Below are 27,109 nucleotides of genomic sequence, written 5' to 3'. Positions count from 1 at the left end.
TTTGAATGTTGAGCTTTAAGCCAACTTTTTCACTCTTCTCTTTCACTTTCATCTCTGATTAACTGGTTCAGTCCCTGGGTCAGGAAGATTCCTTGGAGGGAGGGCATGGCAACCCATTCTAGTATTCTTGCCTGGAGAATGTATGGACTGAGGAGCCAGGCAGGCTACAAATACAGTCCATAGGGTCGCATAGAGTCAGAGATGACTGAAGTGACTTGGATCAGCACACATGCACAGTCTTGTGTTAGTCCCAGGGTTGAATTTTGTACAGTGGTTATTAATGCCTGTCCTACTCCACAGGGTTATTGCCAGTATTCAGTGAGATAATACATGTGAAAAGGCTTTGAGAATTGCTGCATGCAATATAAAAGCAAGTTATTTGTTCTCTACGTTTATAGACCCAAATTGGCTCTAGGTAGAGTTCCTCACTGCAGAAAAGATTTTTTTTTTCTAAAAACCTTAAAAAAAACCAAAAAACCATGTTTTAAAATTGAAGTATAGTTGATTTACAACGTTATTGGTTTCAGCTGTACAACATAGTGATTTAATGATTTAATATTTGTATAGATTATACTCCATGTAAAGTTGTTATAAAATATTGGCTGTATTCCTTGTGCTGTACTATATATCCTTGTAGGTTATTTGTTTTATGCATTGGGCTTGTCCTTCTTCATCCCCTATCCCTTTCTTGTCCCTCCCCACAGGAAAAGATTTTTCTTGTTTCACAATTTAACCAACATTGAAACTTTGAGATGTTTATTCTGGTGAGAATTCTGTGGAGATGTTTGAATAATGCTGCATAAAAAGAACTAGAAATGTTAGTTTGTAAGTTGTCATTGATTTCAGTTGTTGCCTTTGAAATGTGTTATAAGTGAAACGCTAGCTCGTTAGTTTCTGACTCTTTGAGACACCATGGACCGTAACCCTGCCAGGCTCCTCTGTCCATGGAATTCTTCAGGCAAGAATACTGGAGTGGGTTGCCGTTTCCTTCTCCAAGGGATCTTCCCAACCCAGGGATTGAACCCAGATCTGCATTGCAGGCGGACTCTTTACCATCTAAGCCACAAGGGAGGTCTTGGTGTTACAAGGTCATCTTTTAGTAACAAGTTTCACAGTCCACTGCTACTTAACCAGAAAACAAGAAAAACTGTGACTTGAGTTTAAAGTTAAATTTTTTTGTAAGTTTAGTTTATTTTGATCTTTTTTTTTTTTTTTTCAGTGTTACAGCTCTATTTTATTTAGAAGATAGCAGGAGAGAGAGAGAGACAGACAGACAGAGACAGACAGACAGACAGAGAGAGAGAGAGCCCACGCACGCGGGAGAGAGAGTCAGTCTATTTTGATCTTTTGAAGGTAGTTTTCTTCATAATCGTGGATAATCCTCTTCTTTGCCTATTTTTTTGTTTTTGTTTGAAGTGCACAGGAAATTTTTCTACCTTAAAGTGCCTGAGGAGGGTCTGTGAGTGGTGGGTTATCTGTTTTCCTCACTCTTCAAGTCTGCCAGGCACACCCACTTCCCTCTGAAGGCCTCAGGCTTCGGCTTCACTCTTGACCTAAATAGGACATGTGTAGCCAAGTTTTGTTAATTGTTTCTTCAACCTGGTTATACACATTTGACCTAAGTATAGTGCATGACTTTTTGTTTCCTTATCTTAATTTTTGCCCAGAATAGTCTGGCTTGGCTTTCCAAACTTGACTAAATCTTCAGGCCTTGCCTGACAGTCTTAACTTTTAAACCTTTGACTGTATGCTCTGGTTTTGTAAATGCCCAGAAATTTACATTCATTTCTCAGAAGTGCTTGCAAAAATACTCCTGTTAGAAGTAAAAGCTAGTTTTAGAGAATGAATTCTCTTACCTATGCCATTGAGTAGAACAAGCACTAATATCTTAAAAATATTAAGGTTTAATACCTTAAAAACATTTTCAAGTCTGACTTCATAGGGCTCAGTTGAGTCTTACTACAGGAATACTTCCTGGGACCACAGGTGGGAGAGCTGAAGGGAGAGTACAGAGAGGAAGAATGAAAGACTCGAGTTGAGCCCTGGGATACTCAGTTGAGAAATGGAGGAAAGAGGAGTAGCCAAGGGATGCTTCATCAGAGTTAGAATAATTAGCAAAGTGTGATGGTGACAAAAGAAAAGGCTCAGAGAACCTTTAGGGGCAGTAGTGTAAAAAGCTTCCAGGTGAGCAGTTTCAAATCCTGAAAGATGATGCTGTGAAAGTGCTGCACTCAATATGCCAGCAAATTTGGAAAACTCAGCAGTGGCCACAGGACTGGAAAAGGTCAGTTTTCATTCCAATCCCAAACAAAAGCAATGCCAAAGAATGCTCAAACTACCGCACAATTGCACTCATTTCACATGCTAGTAAAGTAATGCTTAAAATTCTCCAAGCCAGGCTTCAGCAATATGTGAACCGTGAACTTCCTGATGTTCAAGCTGGTTTTAGAAAAGGCAGAGGAACCAGAGATCAAATTGCCAACATCTGCTGAATCATGGAAAAAGCAAGAGAGTTCCAGAAAAACATCTATTTCTGCTTTATTGACTATGCCAAAGCCTTTGACTGTGTGGATCACAATAAACCGTGGAAAATTCTGAAAGAGATGGGAATACCAGACCACCTGATCTGCCTCTTGAGAAATTTGTATGCAGGTCAGGAAGCAACAGTTAGAACTGAACATGGAACAACAGACTGTTTCCAAATAGGAAAAGGAGTACATCAAGGCTGTATATTGTCACCCTGCTTATTTAACTTCTATGCAGAGTAAATCATGAGAAACGCTGGACTAGAAGAAACACAAACTGGAATCAAGGTTGCCGGGAGAAATATCAATAACCTCAGATATGCAGATGACACCACCCTTATGGCAGAAAGTGAAGAGGAACTATAAAAAGCCTCTTGATGAAGGTGAAAGTCAAGAGTGAAAAAGTTGGCTTAAAGCTCAACATTCAGAAAACGAAGATCATGGCATCCGGTCCCATCACTTCATGGGAAATAGATGGAGAAACGGTGGAAACAGTATCAGACTTTATTTTTCTGGGCTCCAAAATCACTGCAGATGGTGACTGCAGCCATGAAATTAAAAGACGCTCACTCCTTGGAAGGAAAGTTATGACCAACCTAGATAGCATATTCAAAAGCAGAGACATTACTTTGCCAACAAAGGTCTGTCTAGTCAAGGCTATGGTTTTTCCAGTGGTCACGTATGGATGTGAGAGTTGGACTGTGAAGAAGGCTGAGTGCCGAAGAATTGATGCCTTTGAACTGTGGTGTTGGAGAAGACTCTTGAGAGTCCCTTGGACTGCAAGGAGATCCAACCAGTCCATTCTGAAGGAGATCAGCCCTGGGATTTCTTTGGAAGGAATGATGCTGAAGCTGAAACTCCAGTACTTTGGCCACCTCATGTGAAGAGTTGACTCATTGGAAAAGACTGATGCTGGGAGGGATTGGGGGCAGGAGGAGAAGGGGACGACAGAGGATGAGATGGCTGGATGGCATCACTGACTCGATGGACATGGGTCTGAGTGAACTCCGGGAGTTGGTGATGGACAGGGAAGCCTGGCATGCTGCAGTTCATGGGGTTGCAAAGAGTCGGACACGACTGAGCGACTGATCTGATCTGAGTGTAAAAAGCTTCAGGATTCAAAGAGAATGAAGAAAAAACGGGCTATGGAATTTGCAAAGGACGTCATTCCTGAAAGTGCACTAATAAAGATCAGAGTAGAGGGAGTGAAAACCAAATTAGGGGTGGATAATGAAGAAATAAAGGCATCCTTTGGGTACTGGCCATTTGTTTGAGAGATGAGATGTGAAAGACACAAGGAAGGATGGTTGATAGAGACAGCAGAGTCATTAGGGTCTTTTGTTTTTATTTTATGTAAGGGAGAGAATTGTGTATTTGAAGCCAAGGAGGAGAAATTGATCTTGAAAAGAATTTTTTTTTTTTTTTTTTACTGTAGTTTAGAGTTTTTTTTTTAACTCATGGATTTCAGTTAGGAGTTGTGCAGAGGACTCAGTGGAGAATGAATGCTGTGTAATGTACATACAGTCTTTGTTTCTTTTGATCTTTACTTGTCAGTTGTTTGGACTGTATTGCATTTGAATTCTTAGGGTTTTTTTTAATTGCCTACAGAGTAAAATCCAGTCTTCGGTCTGATTGTCAAAATAACCTGGCTTTTTAACCCTACTGTCCTATATCTTCTTTAAAAATTTGTTGTTTCTGCCAGGCTGGATTACTCACTGTTCCCTTTTTCTTTAAGCTGGCTGGTATACCTGGTTAGCCTTTCTCTGTCTTTCAAGGTCCAGCTGAAATGCTGTCCTCTTTACAGCCTTCTGATTGGCCCAGGAGAAATATTTTTCTGATGCCTGTACTTCTTTATCTGATCTTGTCAGATGGCTTTTACGATTTTCTGACCTTGTATTGAATGTATTTATGTGGCTCTCTTCCCACCTTGGCAGTGAACTCTGGAAAGGTAGGATCAGAGTCATTAATTTCGCGGTTTAAGGATCTGTAATACATAATAGATGATCAGGTTTTTTTTATTTTCCTCCAAAGAATGATTCCTTTAGCGGTGAAGTTTGTCAGGTGCAGGATTTTAGAATAGAATGTGTCCTTAAAAATAAAATGACAGAGCACACAGAAGAGAGAAAGTGATACTTGCCTGATGTCTCATTACTCTGAAGAAAATACAAGAGTAGAATTGTTACTGTGAAGTTGGGTCACCTGTTGTGGCCAGATGTACCTGACTTCCTAATATCCATTCAGCACGTAGAGAATGAAAGTGGCTCAGCCTGGGAACTGAACTCCTAAGGGAGACATTTACAAAGGACCACAGGCCCTTTAGAGTAGTCATCTTCGTTTATCTCCAGTCCTCAACGCCTGCACACTGACTGCTAACTATTTGTTTATAATTCTCCCAAATCAGCACTTGTTAAATATGTGACATATAGGACATGTATGACACTTATACAAGTAGAGGAGCTCTGGTATTTTGTTTTTGCAGTTAGCGAAACAGTTTTGGGGAAATTTTTTTCAAATGAAGATAGTTTGCAGGAAACTTCCTTTGAGAGCTCAAAGCTATATGGAAACTACTTTCTGAACAATTTAACATTTTCTCTCTCGTTACTATTTCAGAAATTAATATTTTTTGTGTTTAAGCTTCTGTTTTAAAAGTTAATGTTTTTAAAAATAGAAACTTACATTTCATCTTTTTCCTATTTCTAAAAGACTATTAACTTTTTTTGTTGTTTAATAATTCTTCAGAATGGCAATTAGAGTTGTAATTTTAATTTTTAAAATTTATTGGAGTATTGTTGATTTAAAATTTTGTGTTTCTGCTGTACAGCAGAGTGAATCAGTTATACATATATCCACTCTTTTGGGGGATTCTTTTCCCATATAGGTCATTACAGAGTTTTGAGAAGTTCCCTGTGCTATACAGTAGATCCTTATTGGTTATCTATTTTATATAAAATAGTGTGTCAATCCCAGTCTCCTAATTTATCCCCTCCGCCCTGATAGCCGTAAGTTTTCTATTTCTGTGACTAATTTTGTTTTGTAAATAAGTTCATTTGTACCATTTTTTTAGATTCCTTATATAATCGATATCATATGATATTTGTCAGAAAGGGCAATTTTAAAAAATCTCCTGAATTGGTGTGTGCATGTTTTAAATTTCATAGATAACAGTAGTGAGTCAATCTTAGGTCAGAATTAATTAACCTAGTCGTATGGAATAGGCATAAACCTGAAGCTGGGGAACTAGGAGCTTGTTTTTGAACCTTTGCCTTCTGTGCAATGGTGAAAAATAACCTGCGGGCCTAAGGATGATGTATTAGCTTGGCTAGCAAGTTCTGGCTTTCGTGAATAGCAGAAGTTCTAAAAGCTGAACTACAGGTTATCACGAACTTAGAAAGGAATTACAGGTAGAGAAGTTCATAGCAGTGGACAGCAGTGAATAACAGACATGATTGGACAGTGGAAGCAAAGGCAAAGGCTAGAGACTCAGGAAGCTTCCAGTAGTGAGACCAGATGGTCCAGTGCCTGCTACTAGAGGATAGGAAACTAAACCAGAGTCATTGTATACAAAGGTACACAAGGCTTCATGGAGCTCTGGAAATTCAGCTCTGTGCCTCAGTTTAGCCTTAAGTTTATAATGAGTCCGCATCTTTCATCCTGTCCCATAGCTGTTGAAAGCATCTGGTTTGAGCGTCACAGCCAGAAACCTTGAAGACATTCTTGATTTTCATCAAGCATGTCAGTAAGTCCTGATGATGGAGACATCTTTGTGCATGCGTGCCAAGTTGCTTCAGTCATGTCTGACTCTTTGCGACTCCATGGACTGTATCCCACCAGACTCCTCTGTCCATGGGATTTTCCAGGCAAGAATACTGGAGTGAGTTGCGATGCCCTCCTCCAGGGGATCTTCCCAACCCAGGAATCAAACCCTCGTCTCTCAGGTCTCCTGCATTGGCAAGTGGGTTCTTTACCGATAGTGCCACCTGGGAAGCCCTTTATAATTATATATTACATGTATATAATTTTAAACATTTGCCTCCTCTTCATTATCTTTGCTCCTGGATGACCCTTCGTGCTCTCTTAGAACACTTCATTGCCTCTTTCAGCTGTTGTTTGTTTCCTTGTTTATATCCCTGTAAAGTTTTGAGGATGTGGGTTATACTTTGTTCATATGTTTATCCCTAGTGGTTTAGTACATAGTTTATTTAAATTAGTATTATTCCATCTTTCATTTTTTTAAAATAAAAATCCTAAAATAATAAAATTAGTAAGATGAAAGAGTGTATAATATCTTAAGTTCTCAACCTTTAGTTTAAGAGGTTAAAGGGACAAGCATTAAAATTTGAGATGCATAGATCCTTCTCTTAAGCTGAGTAAATTAAACTATTTTTATTCACGGTGTTAAGCTGGACCTACCTTGATAATCACTTTCTTTCATGGAACTTCTTCAAAATACAGTGGGAGAATTGGTTACTGTGTTAGTTTAATATCACCACCATAATACCGCATACCAAAGTGCCCCAGAACTCAGTGCTTAAAATAGCCATCGATCTGCACGTTGACTTGGGCAACTTTGCCCTTGGCTTCAGATCTGTCAGTCAGCCGGGTGACTCTGCTCCGTGTGTGTTCAGTTCGGAGCTCAGGCTGCATGGGCAGCAGCTGCCCAAGGGAAGTTCTCATGACGGTGGCAGAAGCTCAGCAGGGCACATGGAAACGTGCAAGACTTCTTGACGTTCAGGAGTGGCACACTGCCATCTGTCCTTCATTCTTTCAGCCAGAACAAGTCATGTGGTGGAACCCAGAGACAAGGAGCCACAAAACTCAATCTTGACTGTTTGGTGGGAGGAGCTGCAAAATCACAGGGCTGAGGAGTAGATTTGGGAAGGAGTGAGGCATTTGGGCCGGTAATGGCAGTCGGTCATAATTGAAATTTTCTCTTTCTTTTCGTATGGCTAGCTATCATTTGTTCTCTCTATTCTAAAATGAAGCATTTCATATAGGTCCCTTTCTGGAGCATTATGGTTTTCATTCTAATGTTTTATATTTTATAATGGGTTTATTGAGATAAAATTCACGTACTATTGTTGTTCAGTCAGTAAATCGTGCCTGCAGCACACCAGGCTTCCCTGTTCTTCACCATCTCCCGGAGCTTGCTCAAACTCATGTCCATTGAGTCGCTGATGCCATCCAACCATCTCATCCTCTGTCACCATCTTCTCCTCCTGCCCCCAATCTTTCCCAGCATCAGGGTCTTTTCCAAAGAGTCAGTTCTTCACATCAGGTGGCCAAAATATTGGAGCTTCAGTATCAGTTCTTCCAACGAATACTCAGGGTTGATTTCCTTTAGGATTGACTGGTTTACTCGTCTTGCTATCCAAGGGATTCTGAAGAGTCTTCTCCAGTGCCACAATCAAGAAGGCATCAGTTCTTCGGTGCTCAGCCTTCTTTATGGTCCAACTCTCTCATCCATAACATGACTACTGGAAAAACCATAGCTTTGACTATACAGACTTTTGCTTTCAAAGTGATGTCTCTACTTTTTAATACAGTGTCTAGGTTTGTCATAGCTTTTCTTCCAAGGAGCAGGTGTCTTTTAATTTCATGGCTGCAGTCACATACTATGCTATACAATTCATTAGTTTAACGTGTACAACCCAGTGGTTTTTCGTACATTCACAGAGTTGTGCAACCATGATTACAATCAATTTTAGAGCGTTTTTTTCACCCCCAAAGAGACTCTGTACCTGTTAGCAACTCCTTCCTTCCCTTTTCCCCAGCCCTGGCAGCCTCTGACATGCTTTTGGTTTCTGTGGACTTGTCTATTTCATATAATTATGGAATAATAAAATAATGTCTTCTGACTAATTTTGCTTAGCGTAATGTCTTCAGAGTCCATTATGTTGTAGCGTGTGTTAGTGCTTCATTCTTTTTTATTGCCAAATAGCATTCAGTTGTATGTATATGCCACATTCTGTTTATACACATTATAATTGTTTGGGTTGTTTTCACCTTTTGGCTATTATGTACAATAATGTTGTTGTGAAGACACATGTTTCCGTTTCTCTTGGGTAGAATCCTAGGAGTGGAATTGCTGGCTCTTAGGGTTTGGGGGTTTTAACGTTTTGAGGAACTGCTAAACAGTTTTCCAAAATGGCTGCACCATTTTTTATTCCCTTTGCAGTGTATGTGGGTTCTGATCTCCACAATCCTCACCAGTTCTTGTCATTGTCCGTCTTTTTTTTTTTTTTTTTTCAGTATTTATTTATTTGGCTGCATCAGGTCTCAGCTGTGGCATGTGGAATGTTTGTTGCATCATGCAGGAACTTTTGTTGTGGCTCTTGGGCTTAGTTAGCCTGTGTCCTGTGGGATCTTAGTTCCCTGGCCAGAGGTGAACCTGAGTCTTCTGCATAACAAGGTGGATTCTTGAGCACTGGACCACCAGGGAGGTCCCTCACTGTCCATCTTTAATTACAGACATCCTAGTGGGTGTGAAGTGGTTTTGTGTAATTTATGTTTAAGGATTTATAGAAGAGGAAGGAAATGGTGGTTTTAGAATGTTACATCTGTTTGTTCTTAACAGTTTAGTACCAAAATTGAACCTTAGTTTTAGTCACCTAAAAATCTAGCATTGAGGGGAAAAAAAAACCATCTTTTGACTCACAGGTTTTTCTTCCCACTCCTTGTTTCTTTTACATGCTAGAATCATTTAGGAAGAAAGTAGCCTCAGGTGATTGTTAAACTAGTGACCTACCTCTGGGTTTGTGAGGGACCAGATTACTCTGGCAACCGGCTGCATTGTCAGTAGTCCTGGGACTGGTTTAATGACTGAAGTTGTTGTTGTTTGTATGGGTGGGGGTGAGGCTCCAGATCTCTTTTTGCCAGGAAAGTAATCATTGGAGGAGTTAGTTGTAAAATTCTAGGGCAGCACTGTCCAGTAGAAATATGAGGAACATATATGATTTAAACTTCAGTTGTAGCCACATTAAAAAGTAACAATCAATAGATGAAATTAACTTTAATAATATCATTTATTTATTTAATATTGTATATATCAATATATAGGACTTCCCAGGTGGCTTCAGTGTTAAAGAACCTGCCTGCCAATGAAGGAGAAGTAAGAGATGCAGGTTTGATCCCGGGGTCGAAAATTTGCTGTGGAGAAGGAAATGGCACTCCACTGCAGTATTTTTGCCTGAAAAATCCCATGGACTGAGGAGCCTGGTGGGCTACAGTCCATACATGGTTGCAGAGTCAGACATGACTAAAGCAATTTAGCACGCATAACAATATATGGTTCCTCCCTGTAGCTCAGATAATAAAGAATCTGCCTGCAATGTGGGAGACCTGAGTTCAGTCCCTGGGTTGGGAAGATCCCCTGGAGAAGGGAATGGCAACCCACTCCAGTATTCTTGCCTGGAGAATTCTATGGACAGAGGAGCCTGCTGGGCTACAGTCCATGGGATCATAGAGAGTCAGACAGGACTGAGCGACCAACACTTACTTACTTATAAATATATCAAAAGTATTTATCGAATCATTTATTGTATGTAACCAGTACAAAATTATTAGCAAGATACTTTATATTTTTAGTACAAGGTCTTTTCAATTCAGACTAGCCCCATTTCAAGAGCTCAGTAGCTACACGTGGTTAGCAGCTACCATACTGTACAACACAGTCCTGAAGGTCTAAGAGCTTTGATCTAGATTTTCTGCTCACGTGTATGATGATTGTGTATCTCTGGAGAAACAGATGAGTGCTGATCAGCCTGTATTTCTGGTTCTTAAATTTTAGTTGTTACATAAAATTTCTAACAACACATTTCAGTTTAAATTTATGTTATTTTATGCCTGACTTTTTTTGTTGTTCTATTTTAATGGGGAAGACAGTCTTTAAAGGGGTACAGAGAAGCAAACTCCTTACAGGTCAATTTTTTTATTGTGAGTAAAGATTAGCAAGAGGAAAAAACAGTTTGTCTCCTTCATTAAGGGTGTTTGAGTTTCCATTGTTCTTAGCAAATGAAAGAAATCTGTTAGATCTGCTATTGTTTGGTCCTGATTATAATTGTTCTGTATGTTTAGGGTCTGCTTTGGCCTGTTCTTTATCACTTACGCACTACTTGTACTGTTTGACCGAATAACTCACTTGGTTAGACATTAAAAGTTGTAGGTTTGATCTCTATAATTAATTAATGACTTTATGCCTGCTGGGACTCTCTCTCCTATGAGTTTGCAGTGTTGTTAGAGACTGTTTGGCATTTGCTGGGTCAAATGCCAGCAAATGTGATTAAGACAGCTTTGAGAGAAAGGAGGTGTCAAGAGTAGGTTGTGTGTCCCAATCACTTGATTACTAGGACTAAATTTGGTCAAGTGTCTTAATATTTGAGTGTCTTTACTCATAGTGTACATTTTCTGATTTGCCTCAGTCCCTAGCACTTTCTGTTCCTGTACACTGAGTCTCTACATCACTGGTTTGTGTTATTTATTTAGCCCTGAAGGCAGGTTGTGGCCTCCTGGTGTCTGATCAATTCATTGCCTCAAGGATGGGTTAAGGGGACTTCCCTGGTGGTCCGGTGGCTAAGACCCTATGCTCCCCTTGTAGGGGACCTAAGTTCAATCCCTGGTCAGAGAACTAGATCCCACATGTTGAAACGAAGATTGAAGATCTTGCATGTCACAGCTAAGACCCGGAGCAGCCAAATAAACAAAGATAAATAAAATAAATATTTTTTAAAAAAAGGATGGGGAGATAACAGATCAGTGCCCCAGTGACACTGGATATAGACACTTGCATATTGAAGGCACAAATCCTGTCACCAAATGTGACCACTGCATTCAGCATCACTCACTGACTCTTGGGTACCTTAATGTTCTAACAAATGTTCTATCAGCCGTTGTGATTTTCTGAGTGCTAAAATGCCGTTACTCTCAATGAGATTCACATGCCTTTGGACTGGGGTCCGTGAGTGGTGTCCTGACCGAGAAAACAAAGATCACGAGTTAATGCACACATGTACGTGGCACAGCCTACTGCACTCATCTTTGTGCTCTTGGCATTTTTGATAATGTGGCCCCAGGACCCGTTTTTGAGTTCATGGATTTGAAGGCCATGTGAAACCCTGTGTACTGCAGGTGCTTAGTGCACAGTTGTGGGATCAAGGAATACTATGAGTGGTACTGTGGGGTTTTTTTGGGGGGGGGTCAACAGTTTCTTTGGCTATGTTGTGTTTTTGGCACACGTTATGATTTTGATAATTTCCAAATAAAGTCTGACTCTTCGTTAACGTTTTGAAATGGGCTTGCAAGCATTCGCCTAACAGAAAAATAATGATGCTTTTTAGTGTTGAGTTTTAAATGCTTTGGTTTGTTGGTATGATGAAATATTAATTTAAGGGCTGTTTTATTAATGCCTGTTCTCAGCTGAGTGCACAGTCTGCAAGTGGCTAAGCTTAGAGTTGGTTGGGCCAGTGGAGCAGAATTGGAAGCCTTACTTCTTCTCTTGTCTTGTAAGCTAAATAATTCCATTCCTCTGGTAGTAAAATATAATTTAGAGCTCTTCTGTAGTAAAAACACAAGACTTGAACTGATGTGAAGTTAGTTATGTGACCTGTTTATTCCACTTAGTGTAACTCTTCACTTTGCTTGCAGGAATGTTTGTGGGGCTTTTTGTTTTGGTTTTTCTGCTGCAAAACTTGCAGGGTCTTAGCTCCCCAACCAGGGATTGAACCCAGGTCCCGGCAGTGAAAGTGCCAAGTCCTAACCACTGGACTGCCAGAGAATTCCCTAGAAGTTTGTTTTTAATTGCTCTGTGGATATATCTCAATATGTTTACCATTCACCAGTCAGTTGATGGACACTTTCTCCTATTTTTTTTGGTTATTATAAATAAAACTGCTATGAATATCTAAATACAAGTCTTTTTGTGGACACATGATTTTATTTCTCTTGCGTAAAACCCAAGAGCAGGAATGGGTCATGTTGTAAGTATATGTTGAATCTTAAAGAAACTGTCAAACTGTCAACTGACTGTCAGTTGAGTTAGTTGTTCTGTCTCAGTTGGTGAACTGTGAGACTGTTCTCACATAGTCTCCAAAAAGACTGTAGCATTTTGCATTCCCACCTGCAGAGTGTAAGGTCCAGTTTCTCCAGTCTCCTAGCAGACAGTTTTAGTTGCTTCATTCTGTAGCATTCTAGGTGTATAATGGCATCTCACTATTGGCTTAAATTTGTGTTTCCGTGGTGACTGATGATGTTGAGCATCTTTACACGTGTTTAGTCGAAACTAGTCTGTCTTCTTTGTTAATGTCTACTGAAATCTTTTACCCATTTTTTCCATTGGTTTTTTGTTTTATTGAGTCATAAGAATTCTAAGTATATTCTGGATACAAGTTCTTTGTCAGATATATTCTTTGCATGTTCTTAACTTGCCTTTTCATTTTCTGAACGGCATTTTTGAAGAACAGAGTTTTTTTAAATTTTGATGGTCTAATTTATCCCCCCCACTTCATTATGCATACTTTTCATGCACTAGGTGAGAAATCTTTGCCTAACCTAAGGTCATACTAGTTTTTCCCTGGGGTTTCTTCCAAAAAGTTCATGTCCTTTGTTCAGGTCTTTGATCCATTTTGTGTTAAATTTTGTGTATGGTGTGAGAGGTAAGATACTGCTTGTTTTTTATTCCCATTTCCATGTGAATATACAATTGATCCAGCACCATTTTTTAAAAACACTGTCCTTTTCACATTGAATTAGTTGCACCTTTGTCAAACAATTGACTATAAACACATGTATTTATTCGTGGTTTCTCTGTTCTGTGGATCTGTGCTTTTATCTTCACATCACTGTTACATTGTCTTAATGACTGTATCACTATAGCGGTATAGCAAGTCTTAAAATCAGAGAGCGAGGATCTTTCAGTTTTCTTCTGTTTTAAAATTGTTTGACCTATTCTGGGTCCTTCCTATTTTAGAGTCAACTTGTGGATTTCTAGTTTAAAAGTCAGATGGGATTTTGACTAGGATCCTGTTGAGTCTCAAGCTCAATTTGGGAGATTAACATCTTAAGGATATTGAGTCTTAACAGTATCTCTGCTTAGACTTTAAATTTGTCTTTAAATTTGTTACAGCAGTGCTTTGTAGTTTGCAGTACATAGTTCTTCCTCATACTTTGTTAAATGTATCTCTTTTCATATTTTTGATGCAATTGCAAATAGTGTTTGTGTTGAAATTTTAATTTTCAATTTTTCATTGATAGTATATAAAAATATAACTGTTCTAACTGCTCTTGTAGTTTGCAACCTTGCTAAATACACATTTTATAGTAATTTTTGGTGGGTTCCTTAGGATTTTGTACTTGCACAGTTATATCATTGCAAATAGAGGTACTTCTGTGTAATCCTTTTTAATTCAGATGCCTCTTCTTTTTCTTGCCTCATTGCACTGACTAGGACTTCCATCAGAATGTTGAGTTGAAATAACAAGAGTGGACATCTTGATCTTGTTGTTGATCTTAGGTAGAAAAGATTGAGCCTGTTACATTCTCTGTGATCTAGGTTTTTCTTAGATACCATTTATGTATTTGGCTGCACTGCTTGGCTTGTGGGCTTTTAGTTCCTAGACCAGGGATTGAAGCTGGACCCTTGCCACTTGAGAGCATGAAGTCCTAACCTCTGGACCATCAAGCAGTTCTTCTAGATGCCTTTTATAAGGATGAAGTTTCCTTTTATTCCAAGCTTGTCATGAGGTTTTATCAGAATGGATGTTGGATTTTGTCAGATGTTTTGTATGTGTCTGTTGAGATGATCTTATATATATATTTTTTTCTTGATATGGCAAATTACACTGATTTTAGAATGTTAAACCAATCATGCATTCCTGGGATTATGATGTATTTGTGGCAAGGTTTGGTTTGCTGAAGTTTTGTTATAGACTTTTGCATCTATATTCTTAAGATGTATTGATCTACTATTTTCTTGTAACATCTTTGGTTTTGGTAGTGCTGGCCTCATAAAATGAGTGAGAAAATGTTTCCTCCTCTTCTGCAAGAGGTTTGTGTAGACTTGGTATTATTATTGCTTCCTTTAAATGGTTGGTAGATCACCAGTGAAGCCAGCTGGGCCTGAAGTTTTCTTTATAGAAAGATTTTTTAACTATAAATTCAATTTTGTTACCAGAAACTAGGCTATTTAGGTTTTCTTACTTCTGGAGGTTGATTTAGGGTTTATGGTATATATCTTTATCGCTGTTAGTATTGCAATTGATAGTTTGTCTTCTCAGTTATTCCAGGTTATTCCAGGTTGTCTTAATTTGTTGGCATAAATTTATAATATTTTCTTAATTCTCATAATATTAGTTCTTATTTTCTCATTACCTTTTATTTTTGTGCTGTGTGTTACGATACCCCTTCTTTCATTTCTGGTATTGGTAATTTGTGTCTTCTTTTTCCTGATCAGTCTAGCTAGTTTACTAATTTTATCTTTTCAGAGTCGCTTTTGTTTTTTATTGCGGACTCTTCAGTGGGCTTTTTTAAATTTTACTTTAAATGTCTGGCCTTATGTTTATTATTTCCTTTCTTCTTATGTGGTATATTATTTGCTTTTCTTTTTCTGGTTTCTCAAGGTGAGAGCTTAGGTCATTGATTTGAAATCTTTCTTCTTTTTCAAAATAAGCATTTAAAGTGATAAATTTACCCCTCAGCACTTCTTTACCTCTAGTGCATAAACTTTAATCTGTTTTCTTTTCATTCAAATCAAAATATTTTCTATTTCTCTGACAGTCTCCTTGGACCCATGGCTTATATATTTAGAAGTATGTCTTTCTATTAATTTATAGTTTCTCTTCTAGTTAGAGAATGTGCTTTTTATTAGTTCAGTTGCTCAGTCGTGTCCGACTCTTTTCGACCCCATGGGCTGCAGCATGCCAGGCCTCCCTGTCCCTCACCAATTTTTGTTTTTCTGATTGCAAAATTTTAACTTTAAAATTCATTTATTTATTTTAAAATTTATTTTTAATTGCAGGAAGATTGCTTTACAGCGTTGTGTTGGTTTCTGAATCAGCCATAGGCATACACACGTCCCCTCCTTGACACCCTCCCGTCTCCCACGCCACCCATCTTGGCTGTCACAGGGCAGCAGGCTGAGCTCCCTGCCAGTACAGCAGCTTCCCGGTAGCTATCTGTTTGACACACGTAATGTACATATTTCACTGTTGCTCTCAGTTCCTCCCACCCTCTCCTTCCCCTGCTGTCCACAGGTCTGGTCTCTGTGTCTGAGTCTCTGTTCCTGCCCTGCAAATCGCTTCATCAGTACCATTTTTCCAGATTCCATATATATGGATTCAGTCAGTTCAGTCGCTCAGTCGTGTCCGACTCTTTGCGACCCCATGGATTGCAGCATGCTAGGCCTCCCCATCCATCACCAGCTCCTGGAGTTTACCCAAACTCATGTCCATTGAGTCAGTGATGCATCCAACCGTCTCATCCTCTGTCGTCCCCATATATGGATTAATATACAATATTTGTTTTTCTCGTTCTGACTTACTTCACTCTGTTTAACAGGCTTTAGGTCCATCTACCTCACTAGAACCTACTCAAATTCGTTCCTTTTTATGGCTGAATAATATTTCATTGTATATGTGTACTTTTTTTTTTTTTAGTGGTCCAAAATATGTTCATGTTTTAGGTAAGAACGTGATTTTGCTGTTTTTGGGTAAAACATATAAATATCTATTAGGTCAGGTTAATTGATAGTGTTCAAATCCTTGCTGATTTTTTAAAATTTTGTCAATTACTGAGAAAGATGTGTTGAAGTGTCCAATGTTAATTGCTTTGCCTGCTTCTTCTTTCAGTTCACTGAATGTTGAATTTCTGTTCAGGATGCGTGTTTAGGATTGGTATGTCCTTTTGATGATTAACCCTTCCTTTGTTATGTAATATCCCCTATTATTTCTTGTTCCACAGTCTATTTTGCTGATGTTTGTGCCACTCCAGATTAGTGCCTGCATAGTGTATATATATATTTCCATCCTTTTACGTTTAATCTAGTTGTGTCTTTGTTTTTACACTGGGTTAGTTAGCATAGGTTGGGTCTTGCTTTTCCAATCCAGTCCAATCTTTGGCTTTTAATTAGTTAATTTCATTCACATTTACTGTAAGTTGATATTCTTGTATTAAGATATTTTCTTTCTTGCTTTTTGCTTTCTATTTGTTCCATCTTTTCTTCCTCCTTTCTCATTTTTGCTGCCCCTTCTTAACATTAGCCGAGTATTTTTATGATTCCATTTTGGCTTTCTTGGCTTACTAACTTAACTTAATGTCTTTTGTTTTATAATTTTAGTGGTTGATACAAGATTTACAGTGTACATCTTTAATTTATCACCATTGCTCTTGAAATAATGTTATGCAGTTTCACCCAAAATTTAAGGAGTTTACAATGGTATACTTTACTTTTTCCTGTTTCAGTTACGTTCATGGAATAAGAAGCCACCAGTAACTTAGTACCTTAAAACTATGCTATTAGTTTTGCAAACCTTGAATGGGGCACAGTGTGGATGATTTGTGTCCGTTCTGTGATGTCTGTGGCCTCTCCTGAGGCAGCTCAGAGCTGGGGACTGAAGGTAAAATCTTATTTTTATACTCTTAGTAATACATACCACCAGCAGAGCTTTGTACTTCCTAGGCACAAAAACTATTTTATTTTATTTATTTATTTATTTTTTTACAAAAACTATTTTAAAACACGAATACTGAGGGACAGGACTAATCTGTTAGGAGATTGGATTGTTTTTTATATGTTATTTGAAGAATGTGATGTTTTAAAAATCTACCAGAGATTTGATTGTAAGTGTAATGTCAGACAGTGTTGTCCCCTGCCAGTTACACTACGATTCAGTCCTTTGCTAAAAAGTATATAAACAAGGATATTTTATCTGTGTAGTGTCATCTTAGGGCACTGAAGTTTGTTTATTATAACGAAGCAGAAGTCCACCACAGTCTGGTTCACGAATGACGAGAAACATGGCTGATGGATAGCTAAAGGAAATCTAGATCATGTGGGTAGCAGTCTCTTCAGGATTGGTTTCCAGAAATCATACTCTTTTCCAAAACCCTTCCCAAGGTTCTTTCCTTTCAGAATATTTTGTGCTTTGTCTCCTTCCTTAGCCTATTTTTCTTTAATGTTACGCTACGGGAGTCAGCAAACTATGACCTGCAAGCCGAATCTGACCCACCGCCTGTTTCTGTAGCTCAAGTCTTGTTGCAACACGACCAGACCTGTTTTGTTTGCCTGTCATCTGTGGCTTCTTTGATGCTGTAAGAGCAGAATTGAGTAGTTGCAGTAGAGACTGTATGGCTTGTAAAGCCTGAAATATTTACCATCTGGCCCTTTACTGAAGAAGTTTGCTGGCTTCTGCTTCTTAAACTATTTCTGATAAAATACCAGTTCCTCCTTCCTTCCTCCCCCCAGTTTGTCACAAACAGATTTTTGGATAAAATACACTAAACATAAATTACCAGATTAAAAAAAACCTTCCAAAATGCATGTCCCCAATTTTCATTCTCAGGGTCAACAGACATAAAATTACCAAATTGTGTAAATGCTTTTGCAACATTTATTCTTTGTTTTTAACCGTACTTTTAAATGGATCAGTAACGAATGGTTTGTGGACCAGTACCAGTGCCGAACCACACTTTGAATAGTCCTGCTCTAGTAGTCAGTGTTTGATGAGAAAACTTTGACGTTTATACAGTTTACTCATCCCTTTCTAGCCAGTATTTTGTAGACCAGGTATACTATACACTTGTGGTTAAGTGTGCCAGAAGAGGATGGAGCGCCATCCTGAAAGTGATGTGACTCTTCCGGTGGTGAGCCGCGCCCTTCCTGGATCACATGATCAGCAACTGAGGGGACTTCTGGACTCTATATATTTTCTATTGAAATTTAACAGAGCTTTCTTATTAATGGGGACAGTATGACTGTAGGCAGAAGTGTTCAAAAAATTCTTTTAAATCAGTAATTCTTTAAAAATTTCTGTTTCACGTACTGCAGTTGTTTTGGTAGGAGGGTGAAGTAACACACCACACTACTGTGTGTAGTCTGGGCACTGTACTGCCACAATTCTAACCTCAGTTACTGCTCGATAAAAGCATGCAGATTTGGCATTCTTTGTTTTATTTAGGAGGACATGTTAGCACTTAGCCTTATATTTTGTGTATAGCACACTATAAATTTACTGCATATATAAAATCTTCCTATTGGAAAATTGTTGTACTCTGCCTCCAAGAGACATAATGAGACAAAATTTAAAAAATGAAAATAAAACACTGTTCAGTTAGTAAGTAAAGGAAACACTAATAGTTTCTAAAAAGGAACTGGCTCTTAAAAAGTTAAGCAAATTTGCCATATGACTCTGCAGTTTCACTCCTCCTAGTTTGACTGCTTGTAAATTCTTGACTTATATTTGGTTTCCTCAGTGCCATGTAACATTGCTGTCAAAGACTAACAATATTCTGATAGTCTTAACATTGCAAGTGACTTTGACTTTTTGCCAGCATGCCAGGACTTCCACTTTATAAAAGATCCAGTAATTATACTATACTGTTTCTAGAGTTGGTCATTAGGGATTGGGTGATTCAATGTAGACTTTTTTGTGTGTGAAGTTTTTCTTACTTTTTTTTTTTTTAAGTATTATGCTGCTTTGCTTTGATCTTTTCTCCCCCTTTGGGGCATTAGGACATTGTTACATCATTTTGTTAAATTTTTAAAGCTTGCTTTGAAATAGCGTTTTCATGTGCTTTTAAAGGATTGTTTTTCTAGTATGCTTTCATTGTTTTAGGTATGCTATCTGTACCTCCCCCCCATTTTTTTCTTTTCCATATAATATCTTTTAGGTATAACTACACTACTATTTCTTGCTCATTTTAAAGTGAGATTAATTTTTCTAAACTATCAGAAAAAGGTGAGTCTTGAAAACTTTTCTAGCTTCATGGTTCTAGAGCTCCCTCTTAATTTTCTCATTTTCTGGCCCTTTCTCCTCCCAGTTCCGTGTCTGGGCTGCAGTCTTCCTTTACTGTTCTTGTCTCTGTTCTGCTTAATATGGATTCTGTTCCATACTAGTTTCTCCTCAGTATAAGACTCTATTCTGAAAAGAACTTCAAATGGCTAACTTTTTTTAAAGATTATTTTTTGGCTGTGCTGAGGTGTGTGTGTCTAGGGCTTGAGGGGCTCAGTAGCATGGGGGGTGGTCAGTAGACCATTCCCGGACTCTAGAGCACAGGCTCAATCGATGTGGCTCATGGGCTTAGCTGCTCCACAGCATGTGGGATCTTTCTGGACCAGGGATCAAACCTTTCCCCCCTGCATTGGCAGGCAGACACTCAACCACTGGACCACCAGGGAAGTCCCAGATGGTTAACTTTGAGTTTATAGGGCCCAGAGTACTCCTCACCCATTCTACTTATGGGTGAGACGGACTGCCAGTCTCACCCATAAGTAGAAATGTACACAACTTTCCAACTACTCTCATTTTGGCCCGCTGCACTTTCCAGTGACTATCTCTTGTCTCTTTGGGGTTTTCTTAAATTCAGGTTCATCAAATACCCTGTTGCTTTTCTCACACAGATGGTAGTTCCACATTAGCCTTTAGCGGTCAGTAGTGCCTCCCCACCTATTTGTATTTGGGGCTTTGTGAGGATACCTTCTCACTTAGTACTGTTGTGAGTGCAGTCAGTTTTGCTCTGCAGATGCTCAGTGTTTTTTATGGGAGAATTTAGGAGGATTCAGAAAAAAACTGTGCCCTGGCTGCTGGCATCATTCTAGATGTCCTGTCCCATAATTAAGTGTCTTTAAAAAAATTTTTTAGCACAGAAGTGCCAAAAATTGTGAGCAATAGTGTTTTAGCTTTGTTTTTTAACTTCAAATGTGCATATGGCCTGTTTAACACAATAAAGTAGAAAAGTTCCAGTATGATCCACTTACTTGATCCAGACAGATTTGAATTATTTCACTTAGTCTGTGTTTATATGATTAGTAAAATTCATAATGTGTTATTGGACCATTATTTGGTTTCAGATCACTTAGACAATTAAATAATATGTATTTTGTAATTGTTTAATGTAAAACTGTACAGAGGGAGGTGAATGGAGGAGAAATTAAGTTAGAAAATTTTTCTGTTTGTACTTATACCTTACTAGTTATAACTTTAAATGAGTCCTTGCATGGTAGTATATAGGTGGTTAGTTTACTATTAATGATATGTATTTACTTATGTTCCTTTAGTAGTCTGGCCTTAATATTTGCTGATGTGATTTTTTTTAGCAAAGTACTTACGACCCATTATTTAGGATAAATTCTAGAGTTTCTTTCTTTCTTTGGAATTGACATCAATATCGATATTTAAATACCCCGGTTTACTTCACTACTGTTCCAAGGAAGAGAGTTTACTTCATCCACTTTTGGTTTGTTGCTTTTGTGAATTAGTATCTCTTCAGCTGCAGTTAACCAAAAAAATCCTAATTTTGCTGACTTAAACAGTAAGAATTTGTTTAATTCTTATGGACAGGGATTTTTATCCCTTATGATCAGTACTGTATCTGTAATCAGTGCTTAGGAAATATCTGAATACATGAAAATACGTAAATCTCTTACTAGATGAAAATGTTATCTTCTCAGGAGTGGTCAGGCAGCTCACTGATGTTAGCTTCACGGGGTCGTGTTCTCTCATTCTTCTGTTCTGCTCTCTCCACCATATTTGTGTCACTGTAGGTTTGCTGCCCCACTACTGGGAAGATCGCTGCAGCATTTCCTAGACTCCACATCCTCAAGACCATATCCAAAGGCAGAGAAAAAGAGAAAAGAATTTTCTCTGCCTTGTGTGTGTGTCTCCCCACCCCCCACCCCCGCCCCATCTCCCTGGTACAAGAGGAACTTTTTCCTCCTTTCTCATTGGTCAGAATTGTGTCATAAGCCCAAGCCAGATCACTGCCAGGGGGACTGGAATCTCCAGGATTGTCCTAAATCTCTCTTGTTCAGTAAGGTAGTCACTAGCCACATGTAGTTATTTAAATTTAAAATAAAATGACAGAATCAGGTCCTCAGTCACACTCGCCACTTTTCTAGTGCTGACTTTCTGGACAGTGCAGATATAGAATGTTTTCATCATCGCAGGAAGTTCTGTTGGACAGTGCTGGCTTAGGATTATCAGGAGTCACCCTTTGGGCCTTTTAGAATCCCACTGTTGAGACTGGAGTTCTCTCGGCTGCCCTCCAGAGGTGTCTGGGTGGGGAATGTGCGCAGAGTCTGGCAGTGACACCATCCTGGTGCGGCTCTCGAGCTTCAGGCGCACCTCTGCTCCTTACAGGAGTGGCTTAGTCCATCCACATGTGGACAAGAGCAAGGCTGTCGCACTGCCAGAAAGAAGACAGCACATTTCTGAAGCAACTTATTTTCCTTGAGACCAGTAACTTTTTTTGAAATTTAAGCTTTTAAGTCATAATGCTAATTAACAGGGACCTATGATTTATTTGACAAAAATTGGTTTATTTATGTTTGCCAGTTTCTAATTGGGTAGTTGAAAAATACCATTAATCTATGTTATTTCTGTTCATTTATTGAGCTCTCTGGAAGCTCTTCCGCTGGGAAAGTCTACTTCGTAAGTTATTAGAATCAGAAGTTGAAAAGTTGTGGAGTACCCAAAAGATGCTAAGTTGTTAGGTCATAAATGCTTATTAAGTTTGGGCTTCCCTGGTGGCTCAGCAGTAAAGAATCTGCCTGCTAAGGCAGGAGACATGGATTCAATCCCCGGGTTGGGAAGATCCCCTGAAGAAAATGGCACCCCACTCCAAAATTCTTACCTGGGAAATCCCATGAACAGAAGAGCCTGGTGGGCTACAGTCCATAGGGTTGCACAGAGTCAGACACAGCTTAGCAACTAAGCAGCAGCAGCTTGTGAAGTTTGGACCAAACAAACTGTTAGGCATTTCTTTTGCCCTTGGGCGTGCCAGGAGTAAACGACATTCTGAGGGAGCAGTGACCTGGGACAGCTTAGGAACCTCTGGTGTGGTCTGGATTTTTTTTGATACTTTGCAGTTTGGGCTTTCATTATGTTAAAAAAATTGTTGAAAACAAGAGGAGAAAGGCCAGGGAATTATAAATAGCATCGTAGAGGAGAAGGCAATATGTAGCTCTGGTTTTGAGTCCTGATTCTTTGGCTGATTTTATGATGCCAGAGAAATTAGCTTTCTAGACCCACTTGATCCTTAATTTAAAAAAAGTAATGAGGGACTTCCCTGGTGGTCCAGTGGTGAAGACTGCGCTTCCTTTGCAGGGGGTGTGGTTTCCATTCCTGGTTGGGGACGTTCTGCATGCCTTGAGACGCAGTCCCCCCACCCCGAAAAAATTAATGACACCTCATAAGGTTTGAGTGAGATATTGTTGATAAGTATACTTTATAGAATTTAAAATCTCTGTACAGGTGTGTGGCAGGCTGAATAATGGCCAGCAGAGATGTCCACATCCCAATTCCTTTTGTGTGTGAAATGGTGAAAGAGACTTTGCAGATGTCATTATTTTAAGGATCGTGGATGAGAAAATTAGCCTGGGTTATACTGGTGAGCCCAATATAATCACAGGGGTCCTTAGAAAGGGGAGGTTGGAGTGGTGTGTTCAAGGGCAGGCCTCTGGAAGCTGCAAGAGGCAAGGAAACTGATTCTCCCCTCAGAACCCCCAGAAGGAACCAGTGCTCCCAGCATCTTGATCGTTAGCCCCATAAGACTCCTTGCAGGTCTGTGACCTCCAGAAGTTCTATTGTTTTAAGTCAGTCTGTGATATTTGTTGCAGGAGTAATAGAAAACTAACAGGGTATTACTCAAGTTGAAAAGGGGAAATTTTAAGAAGTCATTAGTCCATTATTCAACATTCTTTTTCCTAGTGTGAAGTCTGGGATGGCAGCAGTCGGCTTTTCAGACTTCCACCCTGTGGTATAAGCTTCCGTGGTGTGGAGGATTGCCTTTGGCTCTAGAGACTGAGTTAAGTGATTAGATTGGAAAGGGGCAATGGGGAGGACTCCTAAACCTCTGGTGCGTCTGTGATAAGAGTGTCTCCAGAAGGCTTAATTTAGTGAAGAGGGTTCTAGAACTTTCTCCTGGAAGCTTCTGGAGCTGGGTTTTGTTTGTTTGTTTGTTTTTTACTGATCATCCATCCCATTTCCAGGTTTAGTTTGGTCCAGGAACTTTCTTTAGAACTGTTTCTCCAAGCTTAGTATATTTTACGTGTGTACACCAGAGGGTAGTATTTCAGAACCTCTGAAGTGCAAACTTGGGGTTTTCCACGGCCTGGCGATTCCACCAAGGGGAGCATCTGACCAGTGCCTGCCTGAATATGTCTGTTACACCGTTAGGAATGATTGTTTTTACTGACTCCTTGTCCACATTTTTTTCAGTCTTAAATTTTCCAATAAAAATTTTCGCTAAATAGCATTTGCCCAGTCCTCGAATGCCTCGGACAAAGCCAGATCGTTTCTTGGAGATTTTCTCAGATGCCATATGCAAAAATCATACACAGAATGTTGGTCTCTCTTTTTACAGCAGTTTTGATTTTCTAGGTAAAAGTCATGATTTTTTAAACAGTTGCTGTTGTAAACAGATCACCATTTCATCTGCTTTCGTGGTGACCCATTAATCTGTCAGTAGCTAGGTAAACAGTACCTTAGGAGATGTCCTGCAGGTTGGCCACAGCTTTGTAGAAGTTGGTATAAACTACATGAGTTTTCTACCTTTAGAAAACTGACTTAGGTGGTTTATATGTGTGGTGTGTGCTCAGTCCTTTTCAGTTTTGTCTGACTTTGTGACCCTATGGACCAAATGGTCTTTTCGACCCTATGGAATCCTTGCCACCCTGTGGAAGCCTGCCAGGCTCTTCTGTCCATGGGATTCTCCAGGCAAGAATACTGGAGTGAGTTGCCATGCCCTCCTCCAGGGGATCTTCCTGGCCCAGGGATCAAACCTGCATCTCCTGTATTGCAGGTGAATTCTTTACCCACTGAGCCACCTGGGAAGCCCAAGTGGTTTGATATATTGTGCCATAAAGCTACAAACTGTGGAAAATTCCTAAAGAGATGGGAATACCAGATCACCTGTCTCCTGAGAAACCTGTATGCAGGTCAAGAAGCAACAGTTAGAACAGGACATGGAACAACTGACTGGTTCAAAATTGGGAAAGGAGAACATCGAGTCACCCATAGTGACTTGGGTCGTCACACAGGGTATATTGTCATCCTGCTTCTGCTTATTTAAATTATATCCAGAGTACATCATGCAAAATGCTGAGTGGGATGAATCATAAGCTGAAATCAAGATTGCCGGGAGAAATGTCAACAACCTCAGATATGCAGATGATATCACTCTAATAGTAGAAAGTGAGGAGGAACTAAAGGGCCTCTTGATGAGGGTGAAAGAGGAGAGTGAAAAAGCTGGCTTAAAACTTGGCATTTAAAAAATGAAGATTGTGGCATCTAATCTCATCACTTCATGGCAAAGAGATGGGGGAAAAGTGGAAACAGTGACAGATTTTATATCCTTGGTCTCCAAAATCACTGTGGATGGTGACTGTAGCGATAAAATTAAAGGACACTTGCTCCTTGGAAGGAAAGCTATGACAAACCTAGAGAGCATATTAAAAAGCAGAGACATCACTTTGCCAACAAAGGTTTGTATGGTCAAAGCTATGGTTTTTCCAGTAGTCAGCTGAACATCAAAGAATTGATGCCTTCGAATTGTGGTGCTGGAGAAGACTCTAGAGAGTCCCTTGGACTGCAAGGGGATCAAACTAGTCCATCCTAGAGGAAGTCTACCCTGAATATTCATTGAAAAGACTGATGCTGAAGCTCCAATACTTTGGGTACCTGATGCAAAGAGCGGACTTGTTGGAAAAGACTCTGATACTGGGAAAGGTGGAAGGCAGAAGGAGAAGGGGGTGACAGAGAATGAGACGGTTGGATAGCATCACTGACTGAATGGATGTGTGTTTGCGCAAACCCTGGAAGATAGTGAAGGATGGAGAAGCCTAGGATGCTGCAGTCCATGGGGTCACAAATAATTGGACTCGACTTAGCCACTGAACAGCAATGATAAAGCTGTTTAGAGTTGATGATCCCATCTGTGGTAACTTTGTTAGGGGAAGAGTACTTGTGTGGGGGATGGGGGGGGGGGTATGTGTAAGTTTAAAGTTAGTTTTACTTTCATTAATGTAAAAACATTTATATACCCTAATCAAGTTTGCATTACACCTTGGGTCCCAAAAGATGGTTAAAATAAATAACTGAATGTCTTTTGGATCATCTCTGGTGAGCTTATTTTTTGTCATTGGTGTTATAACAGAGGTGAGAAAGAATAGTTTATGCGGTTTTTTAAAATTCTTTTCCTTACTGTTCACTTCCTTCATCATTTCCTTATTCTTAGATGTAATAAGATATGCTGCAAGAGCAGTATTTTAAAATACTTGTGAAACGCCGGTCAGAATGGCTGCCATTAAAAAGTCTACAAACAATAAATGCTGGAGAGGGTGTGGAGAAAAGGGAACCCTCTTACAATGTTGGTGGGAATGCAAACTAGTGCAGCCATTATGGAGAACAGTGTGGAGATTCCTTAAAAAACTGGAAATAGAACTCCCATATGACCCAGCAATCCTACTGCTGGGCATACACACTGAGGAAACCAGAATTGAAAGAGACACATGTACCCCAGTATTCATCGCAGCACTGTTTACAGTAGCTGGGACATGGAAGCAACCTAGATGTCCATCAGCAGATGAATGGATAAGGAAGTCGGGGGACATGTATACAATGGAATATTACTCAGCTATAAAGAAGAACATTTTTGAGTCAGTTCTAATGAGGTGGATGAAACTGGACCCTATTATACAAAGCAAAGTAAGCCAGAAAGAGAAACACCAATTCAGTATATTAATGGATATGTATGGAATTTAGAAAGACGGTAACGACGACCTTTTATGCAAGACAGCAAAAGAGACACAGATGTAAAGAACAGACTTTTGAACTCTGTGGGAGAAAACGAGGGTGAGGTAATTTGAGAGAATAGCATTAAAACATGTATTTTACTATATATAAAATAGATGACCATTGCAAGTTTGATGCATGAAGCAGGGCACTCAAAGCCAGTGCTCTGGGAAAACTCAAAGGGATGGAGTAGGGAGGGAGGTTGGGGGGATGTTCAGGATGGGGGGACACATGTACACCACCACAATATTGTTAAGTAATTAGTCTCCAATTAAAGAAATTAATTTAAAAGAAAAAAATACCTGTGAAAAACCTAGCGTTTCTCTTTAGCCTAAGTTTGACTTTTGGAAATGAAACCATTAGGAAGTAGTTACAAAAATTATAGATTTGGCTTCCTTTAATCTTAAACATGTAGATTAATTTCACAGTTAATCTGTATGAGATAGGCAGATGATTAAAGTCATATAGCAATTCTAAATATGATTAAAGTAGTTTTAGTCCAGTTCAGTCACTCAGTCCTGTCTGACTCTTTGCGACCCCATGGACTGCAGTACGCCAGGCTTCCTTGTCCATCACCAACTCGCAGCG

General features: G+C 39.3%; 1 protein-coding gene and 1 long non-coding RNA gene across 18 annotated transcripts in view; both read left to right on the top strand.

Moving 5' to 3' along the window:
• Positions 1-27,109, top strand: part of SPPL3 (signal peptide peptidase like 3) — a 107,595-nt gene that overhangs the window by 19,268 nt on the left and 61,218 nt on the right. The gene's annotated exons all lie outside the window — the stretch shown is intronic.
• Positions 16,992-27,109, top strand: part of LOC147355607 (uncharacterized) — a 32,768-nt gene continuing 22,650 nt past the window's right edge. The window contains exon 1 of the long non-coding RNA XR_015144662.1: positions 16,992-17,128. This is a non-coding gene — a long non-coding RNA (uncharacterized LOC147355607). The remainder of the gene's footprint in view (positions 17,129-27,109) is intronic.

This window comes from Bos grunniens, chromosome 17 (assembly GCF_055505025.1).
Source record: "Bos grunniens cultivar Pamir isolate PY7600 chromosome 17, Bosgru_T2T1.0, whole genome shotgun sequence".
NCBI classification, from domain to species: domain Eukaryota; kingdom Metazoa; phylum Chordata; class Mammalia; order Artiodactyla; family Bovidae; genus Bos; species Bos grunniens.
The sequence above is the reverse complement of the archived record's forward strand: the minus strand, read 5'-3'. Positions and strand labels throughout refer to the sequence as shown.